At 45.7% G+C, this 20,587-nt stretch overlaps 1 protein-coding gene and 1 long non-coding RNA gene across 2 annotated transcripts in view; one reads left to right on the top strand and one right to left on the bottom strand.

Moving 5' to 3' along the window:
- Positions 1 to 20,587, bottom strand: part of LOC135368912 (uncharacterized) — a 129,737-nt gene that overhangs the window by 18,250 nt on the left and 90,900 nt on the right. The window lies entirely within an intron of this gene.
- Positions 12,708 to 13,494, top strand: LOC135368905 (uncharacterized). Its single transcript, XR_010414894.1, has 4 exons — positions 12,708 to 12,900; positions 12,966 to 13,012; positions 13,099 to 13,242; positions 13,299 to 13,494. It is a non-coding gene; the product is annotated as an uncharacterized LOC135368905 (long non-coding RNA).

The following is a 20,587-nucleotide window of genomic DNA, read 5'->3' as shown; positions in this document are numbered from 1 at the left end:
CCTTATAAAATTTTGAGACCTTCACTTCTCTGTGGATTTTCTCTTGAACTGGCAAGGTGAAACCTGCTCATAATTTTGCACGCAGCATCTGCACACTCCTGACAGTGGTATCGACATCATGACTACATGGGCTGCTTGACACTCTAGTGTTGTATTTATATGCCCCCGTGAAGGCTCTGATTTTTCCATACCAATTCGTTGACACAAAACACTGCTCGCAGTATTTCCTTGTATGCCTCTGCGGGATATTTCTACCTGTATTTTTATCGAATAACCAAGTCTGACATCCTAAAGACAAGCTTTTTTGTCAAAATTTCTCCCAGTCGACATATACAGCAACACTGTGCATTGAAGCCGATAAGCATAGCCAGATCTCATCAGCACAAAATTGTGCCAAGAAACATGCTCATAGCGATTTCAAAAAAAAAAAAAAACATTAGTGCTTTCATAATGGCAGAACACAATAGTGCTTTCCTATGGGACTTGCACCTTTCTGGGCAAGCAAATCAAGCTTCCAAGGGGATCAAGAGCTTCTTCCATATGTTGTCCTTTCCAGAGTCAGATGTGAAATATTGTACCTTGTTAATGCACTGGGACATCCAACATATAACTCCAGGTACCCTCTCAATGCTACTATTTTGGAATGTCACTCGCACATTTCAAGGGAGAGCTACGTGTTTGATATTTGTGCCTTTACATGCTGGGTAACATGTGCCCCAGTCAACACACATGGTTGACAGAATGTGAAATCCACGTTGAATATCGTTGAACAATGTGAAACGTGAATTGCGAACATGAATTTCACGCAGATTTGACGTAAAATTTCAACATGCGAATTGTAATGCAGGAATTCAACGCTGATTCCAACGCTGATTCCAACGCTGATATACCAACAGTGAAATCGAGCACATTATGACAGCGTTGATACTTACGCTGGAATTTAACGTAACCGAAAACGTAGAACGAACAACGTTGTTTCTGCACAATTTTCTGCACAAGTTTTACTTTAGGATTTTACACGCAAAGTGTACACGCAGAAATCACGTTGATTTATCATACGTAAAGCAACTGCATTATCCAATCCAATCCCATCCACAATCTAATTCAAGTTCGTTCCTTTCAAAGCGAGGATCGGGGAAGCCACACCAGACGCCATTCTCCTCAGATCGTAACCGCCATTAACTCATGTTGGCATTTCAAGTTTATTTCGCTTTTGCAGCTCCTTCTTCCTTGTTTCGTGGCTCGTTTTGGTTTCGAACCGGGTTGTGCTCTGTGATATCGGTAAGCACAGGTTTCGCTCACACTGCTGGGATGTACGAGTTGGTCATGACGGTTACGACGGGCTCTCTCTACTACCACGAAGCTGGCTCAGAGAGTTACCACCGCTTCTTGCAAGTCCAGTGTGTGCGGTTTATGCGTGATTCGTGGAAAGCGCAGGTATGTGCACGTCGGATTTGAGTTCATAATTGTGTTTACATTTGTAGAGTGTGCAAATGGGGCACTATTACATAGTAGGCTCTTGAATTGTTCAGCGTTGTTGGCCGTTCCAAATTTGTTCGTGTGGAAATTATTGTCAGTTGTATTTGAGGACAGAGGGCGATGGGTGAATGGAATGCAGATATTGAGCAAAGGGCGAGCCTGTACACAGATGTAACGTAAGTTTTCTCCTAGCTGTTCGAATTGATCTTTTGCGTTCTTTGTGTTCACTTTTATGCAGACGTAGTAGCAAAGAAAGAAGACAGCCTGGATGCCGAAACGGCGTGGCTTCTCGCGAGGTTCTAGTGCCTTTCAACAATTAGAACGGTCAGTTAACGGTCCTTATTGTTCACAAGAGGGAGTATGGAAAAATGTATCAGTGCTAATAAAATGTAAGCGGCAAGCATATTTTTGTGTCATTATTTATTACTATTATGAGGACATTATGCTGATTTGTGAAATAAAAGCATCGAGAAATAGCATGTACTGAATACTCATTAAAAATGTAGTTGCGTTTAATTTGCATTTTCATCGCACGTTAGTTATACATTGTTAGTTTGCTGTTAATTACGTATTCCACTTTTTTCTTTGTTAGTATACGTTGAATTAACACGTAAACTACGTTTCAGTGACGTGGAATATGCGTTCTGGTCGCTGTTAATTTAACCCGTTTCTGGCTGTGACATTAGCCAGGTCGAATCAACGTTAGTCGTTAACATTGATCCTGCATTCACATGCTTGATTTTCAACGTGTTTTTAGCGTTTGCATGTTGTGTTGACTGGGTACCATACTCCGCTGTATAGCTGTATGGCACATGGAGGTATAACTGCTCCATGGAACCCTCCCCCTCCCTCTTGAGACCTCCGTTTAGTTTAGAAGACAAACATGATGGATGCATTTTCAACAGGAAACACTTAACAGTAATCTAGGAACACAAAGCTCGTTCACAAGTACCAGCAATCACGGTAGTGTGTAGCAAGTCGTTAAATGTATCAATCAGAACCAGCAATGGCAGCACAGTACGAACTATTGTTAGTGGTGTATAACAGAGGCACTAGGGGCTGTATTAAAAGTACCACGCACAATCAGCGTCGTTTTTGTTGCTGGAGGTAACGGCTGTTTGTGCACGACCTCCTGTCAGCTTTGTATCGGAGAGTGACTTGTGTCTAGCTGGCGATGTTGATATCACTAACTGTGACGATGTTGGTCCAAAATTAGGAGAGCGGATTTCAAAATTCCACTTCATACCGATCGTTAACTTTTTATCTGCGGCGGGTTTATTATTTCACTTATTTCGCTCACGGGTTCCTCACAACGTTGCTTTTACCAGCGGCATGGCCGAGTGGGCTAAGGCGTCCGCTCGTTGGTGGTAACCAAGGTCGTGCTGAAGACTGGGAGGTGGTGGGTTCGAATCCTACCGCCGGCTGGTGCTGTCTGAGGTTTTCCCTGGGTTTCCCGAAGACTTTCCAGACGAATGTCGGCACAGTTCCCCCTGAAGTCGGCCCAGGACGCATACTAATCCCCCTGTCCCCCACTCCTTCCTGCTGTCCTCTCTCCGTCTGTCCACATCTGTACGCCGCTCATAGTCACTGTTGCTTCGCGGCGCTAACACGCAATAAAAAAAAACAACGTTGCTTTTGCTTAATTTGTGCAATTTTGACTTGAAAACTAGGCAACAGCGTCCAGCAAAAACTAATTTTGGGTTGTTTCTCGAAATGCTCATTCACAGCTGCTCCGCGGTAGACCGCCTTTAAACTACTCCTACCCCTAATTTAAATCAGTCCTATGCAAATGCATGGGAGTTAGACCATTGCCGGAGCGCCGGGTTTACGCCATGTGAACGGCGAACGAAATGAGACGTTGAGTGCAAATATTGATTGGGGTGCAACAACATTCGCCTTACGAACGCTTCTAGTAGCTTTACAAGTCAAAACTTGTATTTCGCCGAAAAATTTCCGGCGAAGCGTAGATTAGGCCTATGCGCTGTGCACATAAACTCCATGGAGGCCGCCATGGGCCTTACGGCAGCCGGGTTAGACCAGCGGGGTGGTTGTTCGTGATTGGCGGACGAAGTACTCACGTGATCATCTTAAATCTGACGTCACTAAACCAGTGGCCAAGTGGGACTGGTGAATACGGGCATTGTGTTCCCACTACTACCAGACTGGACTGTATATTTTTTTCTTCATCGCCCAAGTGTCCCACTATTACTCTCCGGAATCCTACAGAAATTATCCCAATACAATCCACGTGTGTCCTGCCTGAAGATTGTTTCTCAACGTCACGCCGAAGTATCATAAAATTTATTTCTGCTCGTTGGAAGCAAGACGTCATATGATTTAAATTCTATTTCCTAACCACAGGTATTGGGCAGCGTTCCAATATGGGGCGAAAAGCAGAGCCCAAAAAGCAACCAACGCCGTTACTAGGGGCCAGACTTGTACGTATCTTGAGTACATACTCAAAATACAGTATTTTAAATACTTTTCCAGTATTTTGGTACTTTGCTCAATACTTTTTGTGACAAGTATTTTTAATGTATTTAAAATACTTTTTTCGGTATTTGCTACTCAGTACTCAAAATACTTTCCTTCCTCGCCAAGCCATATCCAGCACACTTCCCGCCGTGCCGAGATTTTCAGCCCACTGGAATTTAACCCCCTTTTTTCTTTCTGGAATTCGCAAATCTGTCATATCCTCTTGTACAATAGGCTGGTCCCACCTTGCTTGTCAATGGCCAACTTCGTCAGAAAGCCGTTCCTATTCATATTGCCAGGTGAATCACCAGGGGATTAGGTAGAAGAGAATCCCAGCATTTATTTCCTTGGTCACCAAACCAATAAACACGTGTCACAGGTTGAAAAACCCGAACGGACATACAGGACGGATTACGAATTGGTTCAGAACATATCAACAAAGTGCACTTGGGTTCATCAAAGTTCACCAAACATTGACACCAAGACGTTGCAAATGAAAGATATGCTTCAGCATGGCTGATGAAGTTTATTCCCTTCATTTGTCCACGTTCAGAATACGCGTTTCACTTACAGCTAATACTAAAGTGCTTTAAAGAGTATCTTAAATACTTCGTAGAGTATTTAGTACTCTACTCAAATTACTTTCAGTTTTGAGTATTTTGTAATCTATTTTAAATACTTTTTACGTAGAGTATTTAGTATCTTATTTTAAATACTTTTGCGCAGTATTTTGTACAAGTCTGCAGGGGCAAACACCATTGATGACGTCACTTGCGCTTGGAGGCTCCTAAAATGTCAAAGTTTTAGCGGTTCTTTCGAAAATTCGTGGAAGAGAAAATTCGTGAGCGAGGTTGATTTACAATGTGCAATTAAAATAAATGTAAGTTTTTTGTCCGCTGTGGCATTTCGAAAGAGCGTGGAAAATATTCCTAACATACATTGTTACCGCGCGATATGAACGTTCTACACTGAGGAACATGCTGATGCCTCTCAGCCTGACTGTTACATCCGACAACACCACGACGACCTCGGATGGAACCTTCCTTTTGGCCGCTAATTTTCGGGCGAGTCCGGAGCGCCTTGCACTTTACATTTCGGTTTCTCGGCAGCGTGATTGCTGCGTTTTCTGTCGCTGAATTCACAGCTCTACGAGCCATATCATGCGCCAACCGGAGTGGATGCTTCAGTTGTCGCTATAGTTGTTCATCCTCCCGTTACTGCATTGTCGGCAATGCATAAGCCGTGGCGGGCATAATTGACTGGCGCCCGTGGAGGAGGAAGAACGGGGTCACTATCCGAACATGCAGAAATAGAAGTGCAAGCACGCGTTCAGCATAATACTTTCATCTGAACTGTGACACCCACAACTACAGCTCGCGTTGTCGGCTTTGGTGGCACCGCGCTGTCTGGAGGGTCACGTGAGCGATCGCGTGGTAGACAGGAGGATCGCAGAGTGCAATGCGAAGGCAGCTACGCTCGTCCCGATTGAAAACTGCCGGAGGGGCCGCTCCTCTGTTTCCTTCCTCCATGCTCACAAAGCTTAGCTCTCGATATACGCGAAGGGCTGGAGGAGGACCAACACTGGTTGGTGGCTTCAGCGGGGACCATCGGTGCATAGTCATTGGCTATCGGAGTCGGACAAGCGCAGGGCGCACCTGCACTGGGCGACGGCTTAGCGGCACCTTGCGTTGTCCTCATCGGCTTTCGGTGTCCACTTCGTCGCCCTCTTCCTTGGTCCTCGGTTTCCAACTGCCTCTTCCCGCTCTCATCTCTAATTTTTATATCCTGTTGTCTCGCACCGGGACCTTCTCACTGAGGTTCCCCCCACTACGGGCCCATTGTCACATCTGAGCCAATTACGAACACCGACCCGCAATTTGTCCGGGCTACAGCCAGCAAAGCCCGGAAGCCAGGCTCAGTCCTACGACAAGGTCGCGCGATTGCTGCCATGTGAAATTATTCAGTCGCTCTAATGAGAAATGTCATACGACCAAATGAATGCCCCTTTACTCCTTTACCTTTGATCTTCGGAATGCCAGAGTCACTGACAACGGCATTATCCTTCGCGGCAACCTCGAAGCGAGCCCCATTATCTGCGTGACTCTCAATAACCAGACGTCGCACTTTCCGTTGCTTGCTAGATGGCGCGGTAGTCGAAGGCGGCGTTGCGAAAGAGATTGAAATTACGTAGAGAACAAAGGAAAAACGTCCCCTCGTAGTTTATCAACAGACGCCTTGTCTTCGTGGCATGATATCGTTGGCCCTGAGTAGTGTCTTTTTGAGATACAAACCTATTCTACTCATTCAGGAAGATCCGTATACCTCAACATGCCCGCCGCGAACATTGAGGCAGCGACGGAGCCTACGTACACTGACAGTTATACCGGCGACGTGTTCACTCCGTTACGCAGCGTCATCCTAACTTTTCAACCCACAATCCGTTTTCCACGCCGAATTGCCCTCGGATTTCGGACCTTCATCGTCCACGAACACATAGAAGGTCCCATGCAGTGCTATAACTGCCAACGATTTTGCCGAGGTGGTACTAGGTGTGGCATATATGCTGGGCCTGGACGCAGATCGGACTGGAACAATAAGAGAGAGCCAAGGTGTGCTAACCGCAAATTCGACCATCCTGCATCGTTATCTTGAAGTCCCGCGAAGACTGCCGCCACAAGAAGACACCAGGATTGGATACTACGACTTCCGTCTGACGCTCCCAGTGGTGGTGATGCCGCCGTCACATCTGGTATAAATGAACACGACTTTTCTGCACTCCCAGCTCGGTCTGCACGAGGCGAACCAAGGTTGCAGAACACCATCGCGAATAAGCCCATAAGAAGCAGCCGCCCAACACCCACTGATCCATCAGGGCACTTTACCTGCACTCACGGCACTGTAACAGAACCAGCAGACACGCGAAGACAGTTACCACCATCAGCCATCGAAGCTGTGCCTTCTCTGGCATCCTTCTCTGCGCTACTCGCGGCAGTCCAGGTAATTGTCTTTGCATTTCCTGGTGCGTCGCAACTGCCTGAGATTGAAGCGCTTCTGTCATTGGAGACATTACCTTTACCTCAGCTAGGTGGAATTGTATAGAAAGGCCATAGCGATGCAGTGGAACCCTCTCAGCCTACGTAACAAGCTCCCTGATTTTAAATCAACAGTAGTTGCTTTTCATAACTCCATTACGTAAAAGCCCGAGCCTGGGCACACAGAGAAACGACACGAACACGTGTTCGTGTCGTCCCTGTGTTTGCCGGCTCAGGCTTTTACATAATGGAGTTGTTCCACCAGCTTTCCTGCATGTACGCCATCTTGTCAGTGGCTTTTCATAAGTTACCTTGATAGCTGTATGCGAACATGGCATGAATGCAGCACAGCACCTTAATGGATATACAGTCTATCGATCTCATCAATCCTCTGAGGGCAGAACAGCACTATGCGTTCGTAATGACCTCGTTGCTGCACCCATAGGGTCAGTTTGTCATCGCTCTAATACTTATGTCACCTTCAAGATCCGCCTTGAGCACATGCTGTTAACAGTCGTCAATATCTATCTACGTCCCGCGGTACAGGTTCCGTGGAATGACCTTGAAGGCTTATTCAATTCACTGAAATCGCCAGATCTCATGAACGGGGACTTCAATGCTTATCATATGGCCTCCGTTAGCCGTAGGACGGACGGCAGGAGGAAGGAGGTTGTTGGAAGCAATTGAGAACGCGCTCATGTGCCTACTTAACCAATGACAGACAATTTATATACGATCACCAACGTCACTCGATGCACTGGATATTTCGTGGTTCTCAGCAGACATAATTCGCCATTGGTGGTGCGCTACCGATGTCGACACCCGAGGTAGTGACCACTTTCCGCTATATATTTCGCACGATTGACTGCCCCTCTCAGCCACTACTCGTCTGATTTCCTTCACAAACTGGAGACTCTTTTGTGCCGGCCTCCAAACATCTATGCACACCGGTATGTCCACAGAGGCTCTCTGGCAAGCAATTCGTTGCGCCATTCAGGACGCGGTAGTCTCGTCTTAAAGGGTAACAGGTCACGTCGGTCACACTCGAGCAATTGACCAGATTAGAGCATTACGTCACCGAGCAGACAGGACGGCTCGTCGAACAGGGCACCTAACATTGCAGCATACCACCGGACGAAAGCTAAATAACACGATAATTGAGAAGACCGGAAGCGTTGGCGTAAGTTTTGTCAACATCTTTCACCGATTTACCAAGCCACAAAGAACTGGTGGACCATCCTGGCTCTGATGGATCCCCCCCCCCCTCCCTACAAAAGAATCCTCTCGCGGCACTGGCTATCATTCAAGGTGTAGACGAAAACACGCTAACGGCAGATTTCTCTGTCGTACTAACGGCACCGGCGGCTGCCTCTACGACTGCGATACACAGCAGGTGTGGCCAGAGCTTGACGGCCGAAATTCACAAAGAGTGGTCCCCTCCACCGGAGGTTACACACAGCGACTTCACTCTAATCGAGCTAAAGGCGGCGTTGAAACATGGGAATGTGGACTCATCCCCAGGATCCGATAAAATCAACTATGCCGTACTGTGAAACCTTGACAGACGGTCACTCCAAGCTCTCCTTCATGTTTAAAATACGTCTTAGCAACAGGGATACCTACCATCTACCCGGAAGGAGGCATTAGTTGTTCCCGTCCTGGAACCAGGCAAACCCCTAAATGCCCTGTCCTCTCTTCGCCCTGTGACCCTAACAAGCTGTGTGGGAAAAACTGATGGAGAGAATGGTTTTGCATCGTCCCGACTGATGAGTCGGAAAGCAATGTGCGTTCCCTATCGAAACGAAGGCCTTCGTCGCCACCGTTCAACCTCGTTTCTACAGTCGAACATGCTGGTGTACATCGGCGGATCGTTGTATCAATTTTCCTAGACATCAAGCGCTCCCATGAAGCCATCTCGCACATTTGCGTGCTCCAAGTATTTCGCCTTTTTGGAGTATCTGGTCGACTCTTCAGCTGGCTGCACGATTTCCATATGAAGCGGACTGCCGCTGTCCGCCAATCCCACGGCTAAAGCCCTAAGCATCCTGTTCATCAAGGTGTACCCCAAGAAAGTATTCTCAGTGCTACACTCTTTAATGTGGTAATGGCAGGCGTAAAATCGATAACCCGTCGCAATGCAGCATTCTCTGTATTCTGATGATGTTGCTCTTTGGACAGTAAGCAATTCACGACCAGCCATTCAGCGCCGTTCGTAGCTGGCCTTAAATAATGTTCATCTGTACCTCACGCGACTTGGGACGGACCTTTCGCCCGAAAAGTGTCTCGAGCTCCATTGCACCCACAAGGCTATGGCTAATTTCCCTCTTTGGGTTGATGCAAAGAAGCTCAAGCCTGTACGGTCCGATCGCTTCCTTGGTGTGGTCATGGGCTCGGACCTGCGCTCGGAATACCCTTCGTTCCGTGTGTGCCTGAAGGCTTCGTCGCTGTCTTGGAGTTCCTAGAATGACTGAAACACCGCTAGTCCTGCCTGAGGCTGGATAACTCCCCGTGGAGGTTCTCCGTGAGCGTGAAACGGCCTGGCACTCCCTACGTTTGCGTGCGTACATATACCGTCACCAACTCCTCAGGAGAATTCGACACCGTCCTGAAAGTGATTTCCATAGAGAAGCGCAGAGCAGACGCTTGGCTCTCACTGGCTACATAGCTAAGGACGTCACACCACCGGACGCCCCCTGATCTCTGCCTGTGCCACCCACCTTCGTAGGTCCTCCGGACCAACTGGGCCGAAGAGATCAGGTTTCCCTCAAGTCCTTCGAGCCCATTTCTATGTTCTGGTAGATGGGAACCTACGGGTTTTCTACCTCTGCCGCAGCATACACCGATGGCGCATCTCGAAATGGCAAGTCCGCCTCGGCATTCGTCTTCCCGACCGAAGGCGTAGTGAAAGGACGTCGCCTTTCGCATCAAACCTCATACACAGCTGCGGAACTCTATGGCATACTTTTCCTTCTGCAGCATATCGTTGATTATACCCCACGGGAATGGATCGTGTTCACTGACTCTACATCTGCGCTGCAAACAATTGAGAACCCTGGCATCCGAGGCTCACGTGCACCGTTGGTGATGGATCTGTTAATGCCTTTTAATCTTGTCTACGAAGCAGGGCACAGACTGGTTCTGCAATGGGTTCCACCCATTGTGGCGTCGAAGGGAAGAAGAGGCCGACAGCGCCGCAAAGGCAGCTCTCTCGTCTCGGAGACGGACACATTGCGCTGCTGAGAGGATATCGTCGTTCCGTATAGTTCGACGCCTCGTGACTACCCTTCCCGCCAATAGACCGCCGACATTCTCCCCCAGCCATGCTGACCAGACTTGATTCAGCGATCGCTTTCCGCAAGCCTCCACATACCTCTCTTCAAGATGAGATGCCGCATTAGTTCATCGTATGCGCCTCGATGTGGTTCTTAGAGCGCAGTGGATGTAGAGCACATTCTTCCCCATTGCCCATGCTACCAACCTTCCCGAACCGTACTCTCCGGATCCGTTAACGAGATGGACTTTCGCCTCCTCCCTCCCCTCTCTCACAAAATATATGGTGTCTGGTCGCATCCAGCCCACCAACGCTCAGCCCTCAAAGCTCTCTTCAATTGTACCTTAGGACTTCGATCCTTATTGTGAAGGGACTCATTTTTTCATTCCCTGCATCACCACCAGCAATGGGGAGTTACCCTGTTGGAAAAAATCATAGAGCCATCTGTATGGGCAATCACATGGAGCTCATATATGTCTTTCTTGCATGAGCAATCATATCAGCTTCTATGAGCATGTATCAGCTATATGAGCATTCAGGCTATGAGCGATATGAGTATTCTCATACAGCCTATTCATGTACATGAATGCACATGAACCGTCTGAGCAAACGTGCAACATGCGACAGACATAATGAACGATAACGGCAAAACGGGACTTCAACGTGCCTGTAATGCGCACATGCCTCCCACGGATTCCGTAGGTTGATTCCAATGTACACACAAAACACCTTACTGGCCACGCTCACTGAAACGGCAACACGCTCACTGAAACAGTACAAAGACACTGTCACAGCATGGAGACGGCGACGAAATATGGGTTCCATGCAGAGCGGAGCAAAATACGTCCAGACGGCTCCGAGTAATAGCGTAGAATGAGCAAGTAAGTGCCCAAGCACTGAGACGGCACTGGGGGCGGATATGGGGAGGGGGGTCTGGATGTCACGACCCCCTCCTCAATTTCTGTCTTCACATAGTGTTTAATTGACCTAAATCGTGTATCTACCATGCTGGCAAGGCTGGACCCCCCTCTCAAAATATTCCTGGGTCCACCCCTGGACGGCACTCGCAGCGGCTTGGATTGGAATACGGGTGCCAACTAGAATGTTGTAGGACACGGAACGCACTCCAACATGCACCTAAAATTTGAACATTATTGGACGAAGGGGAATGGAGTTACGGCCGTAACAGCCGTTACGTCCAACCGACAGTGACGAGCACCTCCTGAAAGGCCATCACCAGACGCTGTGGCGCCAGCACTCCTAGGTGAATAATTGGTTAAGTAAACGGAACGCGCTCCGTTCATACCTTCCTCATACTGCGCATAAGGTTGCTCATACACTCTCAGAAAGACAACTCATAAATTTACGCTTACGCGTTGTTTTACGCATAGTAAGGGCATGTTCCAGTGCGGCGTTAGGACGGTGTATCAGTAATGCTTCGTTTAACGTGTACTATCCGTCATTGGGCTCGGCCTTGACCCGAAGGCTTGTGTTTTAAGAGTAAATTGCGAAGCCCCGTTCCTTTCCTCTTATTTTGATGGTTAATCTTTTCCGATGACTGATAAAGCAAGGCCGCGTCTCGACGCGCTCACCCTTTTACGTTTTCCGATCTGCGTCTCATAAAATAAAAATGTGTCACTTTGTCTTTTCGCACACAGTCGTCACAGAAATAAGCTAATGCCATTTCAACGCATCATAGTTTTTCGCGTGTTTAAATTTGAGCAAATCGGAGACGCTGACGGAAGATCAGGATGAGCGTGTATGATAACTGCGACATAATGGCATGATAACTGTTGTATAACAGGATATCGAAACAACAAAATATCTTACCACAAAATCTGCACGGATAGCAGCGCCATCGCTACCGCGCCGCGCCGCTTCATGGGAGAATCGGGCCTGTACGTTGGCGGGAGCGGCGAGTGGATGTCGCCGAGTATGGCGTGTTGTAACTCGTGAGCTTCTAAACGCGGTATGTCCCCGGAATAAGTCAGAGAGCTGTGTATCAAACACCCATAGTCCGACGAGCGGCATTCCGGCGCCGAGAAAGATGTCAGTGCCGCCAACCACTTCCACCGATTTGGTGGGCCAAGTTCGCGGACGCTGTCAGAACGCCTGCGATTGTCCTGGTTACTTGCGGCCTTCAGATGCTTTTTCGTATTCGCAATGCCCTCCTGGTTGGTGCATTACGTGCGGCCATCCACCAGCGGATCACGGCGGTATGGGTACGTTGCCTGTTTTGCTGCATTTTTTGCCAGACTTTTGGCGATTTCGTGCGTTTATTTCATACTGCCAGTCACCATCAGTGACATATGTGAAATTCTGTTTCCACTATGCAACAGGGCCTCTTCGAGACGCTAGCTGTACAGGCACGTCGCAAGCGCACGTAACAGCAGCACGCTGGTAAGTTCTTTTTTTCTTTTTTTATTTGGAGTCAATTCGTCCTCTGGCATAGCATTTTTCAGCTGCCTGTTTGCAAAATTACAGCAGTTGAATAAACATCCCTGTCTTTGCCAATGAAATGAGGAGATTCGCAGTACGCTGGTACGCAGGCTGTGCAAATGTATTAGCATGTCTCTCTGTGTGTACCAGAAAACCGTCGTTTTGGTCCATTTCCTACGGCCTTCCAGAAAGAGAGTAGTCAAGGTAAGTAGTCTCGTGCGCTTTGCTTGCAGTGTAAATATATTAAACCGATTCTCCCTCGCGGGTAGCCCAGCTAAAGACCTTCATGCTGTCTCAGGCCAGCAAGCTTGGAGCAGTAAGTGCCATTCCTGTTGACATCACAGCTTTCTATACGTAGTTTGTGATACTGAAAAAGAAGTATTCTCTCTGGTCCGTCTTCAGGAGCTGGAGAGGACATCATCTTGCAGGCATCTCCACACCCACCTATCTTTGTACCTGCCGCAGTGCTTGGGCCTCCCCCAACTTATCTCCCAGACTTATGTTATTCCTCACTTGGTCCTCACACCCAATCGGTGCAGCCTGTTTGTAAGTTGCTTCCTGCAGTGTGGTTGCTTCTTGCCAATACTTGCTTTACTGTACAGGCAGTACGTCAGCTGTGAAGGAACCGCGGGAGGCGACGACCGTTTTGGACGAGAACCGTTTTTGTAGCCACAACGTACGGGAGAGTGTGTGTGTGTGAGTGGGGGGGGGGTGAAAAAGCGAAAAGTAAAGATTATGCGGTGACAGATGGGGTATCCGTCACCCTACACCTCTTAAAGCACGGCCAAGGACGCTTCATTTTTTTGCCCTTTTTATCCGTCAGCGCTTCTATGGGTAAGCGCCTGACACATAAAATATGCGTTAAAAAACACATCGTTTTTTAACCCTTAGTATCCGGTTTCTTTCTGAGAGTACTGCCCATAACGTCGCTCATACTCCTCATTGATTTTCTCATATTGCTCATTTCCTTACACATAGAGGGTTCTATGTTTCTTTTTCAACAGCGTTCTTGTTGTTATGACTATTTACGTAGCCACTGAAACGAAAGTCCGCTTTGTCGCTAAGCAAAATGAGCTCCAAGTGCACTTTAACAGAACTTCACCGCATAGCACGCTGTGAGCCTACTGTTGCCACGACTGATAGGGTTGTCACTTCTCATTCGGTTAGTCGTGCTTCTTGTTCATGACACAACATTTGTGAGCGAAGTGCTTTGTCCACTTTTTCATTATGTGTTCCGACGACGCAGGGCGATTGTGTGAGTCGCTGTGAAGTTTCTCTGCTCGAGTGAAACATTCCTATCCTCCGTGTACCAGAGCACTGACAAAAAGACGGAGATGCAGGCAAGCTGGTGGATGAACCACATAATGTAAAATCTCAATGATGAAAGATGGGAGTCACTGAAAAGGTCCTTTCTATGTGCTTAAGCCAGAGAACACCAATTGTCACACTGCTCAAGCTTGATGATTTGATGAGTTTGATGACTTGATTTGATGTCTTCCGTCATCATTTGTCCAATTCAGTCGTGTGTTCGTGTCGCCCCTCTCTGCGTTTGAGCCACACTACGTTTGTGCACTCCTGTACAAACGTAGTGTCTTGGCGCATTAGCCTGTTGGTGCATTGCAAGTAATGTGAATAAAGATGTGGAAAGGCGTCTTACTTTGGGGGGGGGGGAGGGGCAGCATACCCAGTAAACAAGGTGAAGGAAGTGAACTATAGTATGTGAAAAGAAGAGCGCATCGAGTAAGTTGAAGATATTAGCAGACAATCTGGATGGAAAGAGGATCATCTGATTGGGTGCTTGCTGGTTGCCTTCATTCACATATTTCGCTTTCACGGTTTTGCGTTACGGATTGTAATCTACCTCTTTTGTCTTCGTACAAAATCGCTTTTTACAGCAGTTTTCTGCATAAAGTTCGACACACGCCGTTGCTTTCAATGCCGTCCGCAACGCCGTTTCAGGCTGTGGCGCCACCTAATGAAAGGAGTGGAAATACAGGTTTGGGTGCCACGGGCCATAGAGAACGTTACAGAGCCGGCGGTTCTTTAATTTTCACGAATTATTCGCAGTAAGTTTAACAGAGCGACTGTTCTGACAAACTACTACTGCATGTCGTGTGCATACGTCGTCCGGTACATAGTTAAAAGGACACCAAAGTGCAAAAATATCTCTTCGCGATATGACACATTCCCTTATCAATTGAAAATGCAAGAGGAACTAGAACACGTTGCGCCGTTTGGAACCAAAATATGACTAAAGGTGTCTCTTGGAGGTGTGTCCTTGGAGGTTCCTCTTTCCTTCCTCCGAATCGGCGCAAAACGTCAACGGTACACTCTAAACCCAGTGACGGATAGGTGCCGTCTGATCACCTGGTACATTTTTAAAAAATGCGCCAGGTGCCAGATGACTTCAAGGGGCACGCGGTGCCTGCGAAAGCTGCAGGTGCTCTGTGCCCCAAGAAACAACTGACACGACATCCCCGCTGACGCCAGGAGCCACAGCGTACCGGACGTATTGAAGGGTTAATTGAATCCACTAATACTCGAGACACATTGTGCCTCTCGAGTTCCCTAACAGAAAAATGACTCCAGGCTTCGCGAAAAAAGAAACAAAGAAAAAGAAAGGAGCCAAATGCACCAAGGACATAGAAGGTTAAATCGGATCCAGTACATCGTCGTTTGCCGAATGAAAAGCTTACACGGTTCACTACTCCCAACACACACAACCCATCCGATGCACCAGGCAGTCCTCCAAAGACGAGGAGTGAAGCACAGTGAAGTGAAATTACAAGTTTTATTATAAAAAGTCTGAGACTAGAGCACCATCATTGCAGCAGTGGAGTTTTAATTACAAGTTCTGAAAGATATAAGCAATTTCGAGCACAATATGGAAGCTAAGTTTAATATTCCAACATGACATAAACTCAATTAATCAGATTCTTATGAAGTGAATAGCGCGGACATAAGGAAATAATTCCAATCTACACAATCAGCAGATATAATTAATATAGAACCAAACCGACATATCCTCCATCATATAGGGAAATAATAGCTACACAATACCATATCACAACAAGAAACGGACACCACTTTTAATCAAAGAAGATATTCTTAATCAATATGATTACAATCAAAATTACAAGTTGCATTATAAAAGGTCAAATATTCCTATACGTGAGAACCATCATTGCAATAGCGGGAAGTTCTGATAGTTGTATGTAATTAATTATGAACAGCAGAGACCCTGGAACACCATGGTACACGAACGACAAGAACACAAGAAGAAACAAATCTATAACATCACATTTAATCAAAGAAGGTATTCTTAATCAAAACAACAAAGGAGGAGAATAATCTATCATTTTAACTATCATAAAATCATCCTCGTGACACAATCTAATCGAACACTACACAATTTTCATTCTAAGAGACACTACAAGCCTTACTTTGTTTTATGAATCCAACACAGAAAATAGATATGTTAAAAATGAACTTCACCACATAGCACGCTCCTAGCCAACAACCAGCTCTAATGATATCTGCCCTGATTTGTTGAAGACGGGTGCCGATTGATGTATGTAATTAACTGTGAACAGCAGACCCTGGAAGACCACTGAACACGAACGACAAGAACGACACGAACACAAGAGGGAATAAAATCTATACCACTACAAAGAATATATTCTTAATCAATATGATTCCAATCAAAATTACAAGTTGTATCATAAAAAGTCTAATATTCCTATACGTGAGAACCATCATTGCAATAGCGGGAAGTTCTGATAGTTGTATGTAATAATGTGTGAAATGCAGAGACCCTGGAAGACCATGGGACACGAACGACACGAACACAAGAGGAAATAAAATCTATCACACCACATTTAATCAAAGAAGATATCCTTAATCAAAACAACAGAGGAGAATAATCTATAATTTTAACTATCATAAAATCATCCTCGTGACATAATCTAATCGAACACTATACAATTTCCATTCTAAGAGACGCTACAAACCTTACTTTGGTTTATGAAAGCAACACCCAGGCACCATGAGAGGATCTCGGTTTTTCTTCAAAGCCCGGAGACATTATATCTCTGTCTATACTACCAAAGCACTGCGCATGCTTTATCACTCACAGGGTTGGGGGCTATATTCCTTTTCATTCCTGAAGCAAACAGGGCGTTCTCGAGGTCAGATAAGATACCACAAAGGTGATATATTTTATTGGGCAGCGCAAATAGATGCCGATATTTCTAGCGGGGATCACTATATTTTCACACCCTTTCCTTGAAACGGAAGTCTTTCGTCAAAGTGGATCACATAGTCGGCTAAGTTTGTACAGAGGCAATATTTTTTATTGAACATGTAGAGAGTCCAAATTATTAAATGATAGCAGCAATACTCAATCAAAAACGAGAAACAAATTTAATTACATAAATTTTTGTAATATCTTGCAACAGAAAGTTCTATATAGATGAACCACACACAAAATCAAATGTGAAATGCAACTCAGAGATATGAGGCATTCCCATCTCAGAGATTATTTTTTACTGATGTCAATCGAGTGATGAATTGAAAGAAATACAACACAATAATCATTACAGGCAGTAACTTTCTAAGCAAGCGAGATATATTTAGAAGTTTTCCTATGGAGGAAATCGACAGAAACAATTAATCCATCATGCCTACATAATGCCCCACTCATAGAATATCAATCGAGTGAACACCTGGGAAAAAGTCAAAACAATAATTAATTGAGACAAATGATTTCTAAGCAAGCAGCGTGAATACACCACAGAATAAGGTACAGAAACTTGTCATTTCAATGAATAAACAAGATCAACTAGTGTGTTCAAGCGATAAAGTGAGGGATGAAAGCCGACGACCCCAACACCAACATCAAGTTATGGAAGGGAGGATTCTAGCGTGGTCTTGTACATAGAATCATTGAATGCACACTATTTTTCTTACTCATCATATCCTTTTGTAAATCATTTTCCATAATTCTAACGGCGGGTTGATATTAATGGCATTCTAAACCAGATAATAAATTTTTAATCAACAAAATCAGCATAGATATGCTTTTAATTAAGTGAAGAGGCACAATCGAAATCAGAACTGACAGTTGCTCTACATTGAAGAGATGGACGGATTTTGTACTCGTTACCATAAGTCATGGGAAGATGTGATAAAAAACTGCTGCGAAAAGGAAGAGCCTCGAAACGATTCAATTATCGCTGTATTTCAATACGTCCTAGACATGGTCGTATTCGGAGATATGGTACAAACTACAGAATTGAAGGTGGGCCATTCCACGCCAACTGATCCAGAGGTGCCGCTCGACCCTCCCTAGAATGTTCCTTATGACTCCGAAAGCAACAGGACATTGGTCTTTTCTAACGAAATTTTTTTGGGTGCAGAGCCCCTCAAAGACGCAGTTCCTGGCGAAAACCTATGTCGTTTTATGCAAGCATTACGACCCTCGTAAGGAACGGAGCATGTTCAAAAGCGTCTTATTTGATAGGGGGTTCATTTTACCGTATGTAAGCAATTTTCACCATCGCACTCGACGGGCGCGACACTTGTGGCGTGCACGAAATTTGCAAAGTTTGTGCAAGTTTATCAATTTTTTTTAAATATAAGATTCTGGAATTTCTTCTTCAAAAATGTTTGTAATATAGCCCTGGTGCTGTAGTTCCAACGTAAAAAAATCCAACCCCGCCGGTGCAATGTAAGCTGCAGTAAAAGATCGGGAAGTTGTAAAAAAACGACAAAATGCACATTTTTGATCGAAAAAAGTGGTAAGAGTGGAAAAGTGGTGCTAAGTGAGAGATAAGTAAAGACATGGAGATTGGGGTCCATTGAGGCCTCATGGTACCATATGGTTGATATTTGGGAGCGTGGCGTCCGGCATCCGTCAGTCGAGTCGGTGACATGACTAGAGCAATCACGACATGAACAGTGAACAAGTACTGCCTGTACAGAACACAAGCGGAGAATGCTTTCACCAATAAGTTCCTTGGATGTACCATTGTTCCTTTTATTTTATTTGCTTGTGTGTGTTAACTCATTCCAGAATTCAGAAGAGAACGCTTTAGCTGTCTACTCCTCTTGCACGTATATAAAACTTACTTAGTAGCTGTGACGTACGATCTTTTCGCTTTGTGCGCCAACAGATGAGATGTACGTATAAGATTTAAAAAAAATCAGTCACGGGTGCTATCACTTTCGATATCGGATACGCTATTTCCGGGCATTTCTGTTGTGTGCAAAGGCATGATACTGGGGTATTCAGGTCAGGTATAACGCTTCTTTGATAGACATCTTTCATACGGAGGATGGTTATTTCAGAGAAACATGGGCGAGCGTATGAGTACAGGCACATTTATACTGCTTGCCGTATGAGGTCTAGTGTGTAAGCTAGACCTTAAAAATCACTTCGGGGAGATCTGTGGGACTTATCGCCTTGTTCCTTGGAGTTTGATCACTGCCATGAAACAACGGTAACAAGGGGTAAAGGTAGCGGTTTTTTGTGGGTTGAACTGCTAAAGTCAAGATCTAAGCCAAGGAACAAGTCGAAAAGCTCCAGATCTCCCTGAAGTCATTTTTAAGGTCGTGCTTATATACACTAAAGTGTCTTCACATGGCAAGCAGTATAAATATGCATGTCCTCGTACGCTCACCCATGTTTCTCTGAAATTACAATTCCCCGTATGCAGGACGACTATGAAAGAAACGTTAGACTCGACCTGAATAACGCAGTACATGTATCATAGCTCTGTACACAACAGAAATGCTCGGAAGTTGCTTACCTGGAATCGAAAGTGATAGCACCCGTGAATGGCAAAATTTTCTCTTATACGTACATCTCAACTGTTGGCGCACAAAGGGAAAAGATCGTACATCACAGCTATACTAAGTAAGTTTTGTATACGTGCAAGAGCAGTGCACAGCTAAAAGGTTCTCTTCCGAATACTGGAATGAGTTAACACACACATGAAAAAAATAGTGAAAGGAACAACGGCACATCCAAAGAACTTACTGGTGAAAGCATTCTCCGCTTGTGTTCGGTGCAGGCAGTACTTGATCACTGTTCATGTCGTGATTACACTCATGTCAAGGACTCGACTGATGGACGCCGCATGCCAAACGGTCAAAAATCAATAATATGACGCCATACAGCCTGAATGGACCCCAATCTCCATGTGTTTACTCATATCTTACTTAGCACCCCCGCGAGCTGGCTACAAGTTTCGTTAGAGCGCAAGATGGGCAGCTTCATGAGCGCTCACTGCACAACCGTCGTGTCTCGATGGAGGCAAACACGTGTTTGCAACCGTTATTTGCTCTTCAATGTTGAGACTGCCTAGTGTTTTCTTTCCGTCCAGAGTTTTGTGAGTGACCCGCTCAGTTGTACATTCGGTACGCTGCGCCGCAGCGCGCATACACATTTGCGAAGTTACCTTCAATTAAAAAAAAATATTTGAGTTTAACAAAAACTACCTCTGAGATTTTGTGCTACATCTTGCTACGAACACGGTGCATCGAATGACACCTTGATCTTGCTTTTATCCCGACCTCCGCACATCGAATTTTTCGGTCAAATCTGTGAATTTTGTCGAATTTTTACAACTTCCCGATTTTTTACTGCGGCTTACATTGCACCGGCGGTGTTGCATTTTTTTGCGTTGAAAGCACCACCAGGGCTATACGGCAAAAAAATTGAGGAGTAAATTCTAAAATTTTATATTCCAACAAAATTGATAAACTTGCACAAACTCTTCAAATTTCGTGCACGCCACAAGCGTCGCGCCCGTCGAGTGCGATGGTGAAAATTGCTTACATACGGTAAAATGAACTCCCCCCATCAAATAAGACTCTTTTGAACATGCTC

The sequence above is a fragment of the Ornithodoros turicata genome, chromosome 1 (assembly GCF_037126465.1).
Source record: "Ornithodoros turicata isolate Travis chromosome 1, ASM3712646v1, whole genome shotgun sequence".
NCBI lineage: Eukaryota > Metazoa > Arthropoda > Arachnida > Ixodida > Argasidae > Ornithodoros > Ornithodoros turicata.
This window is presented reverse-complemented; position numbering and strand designations above follow the sequence as displayed.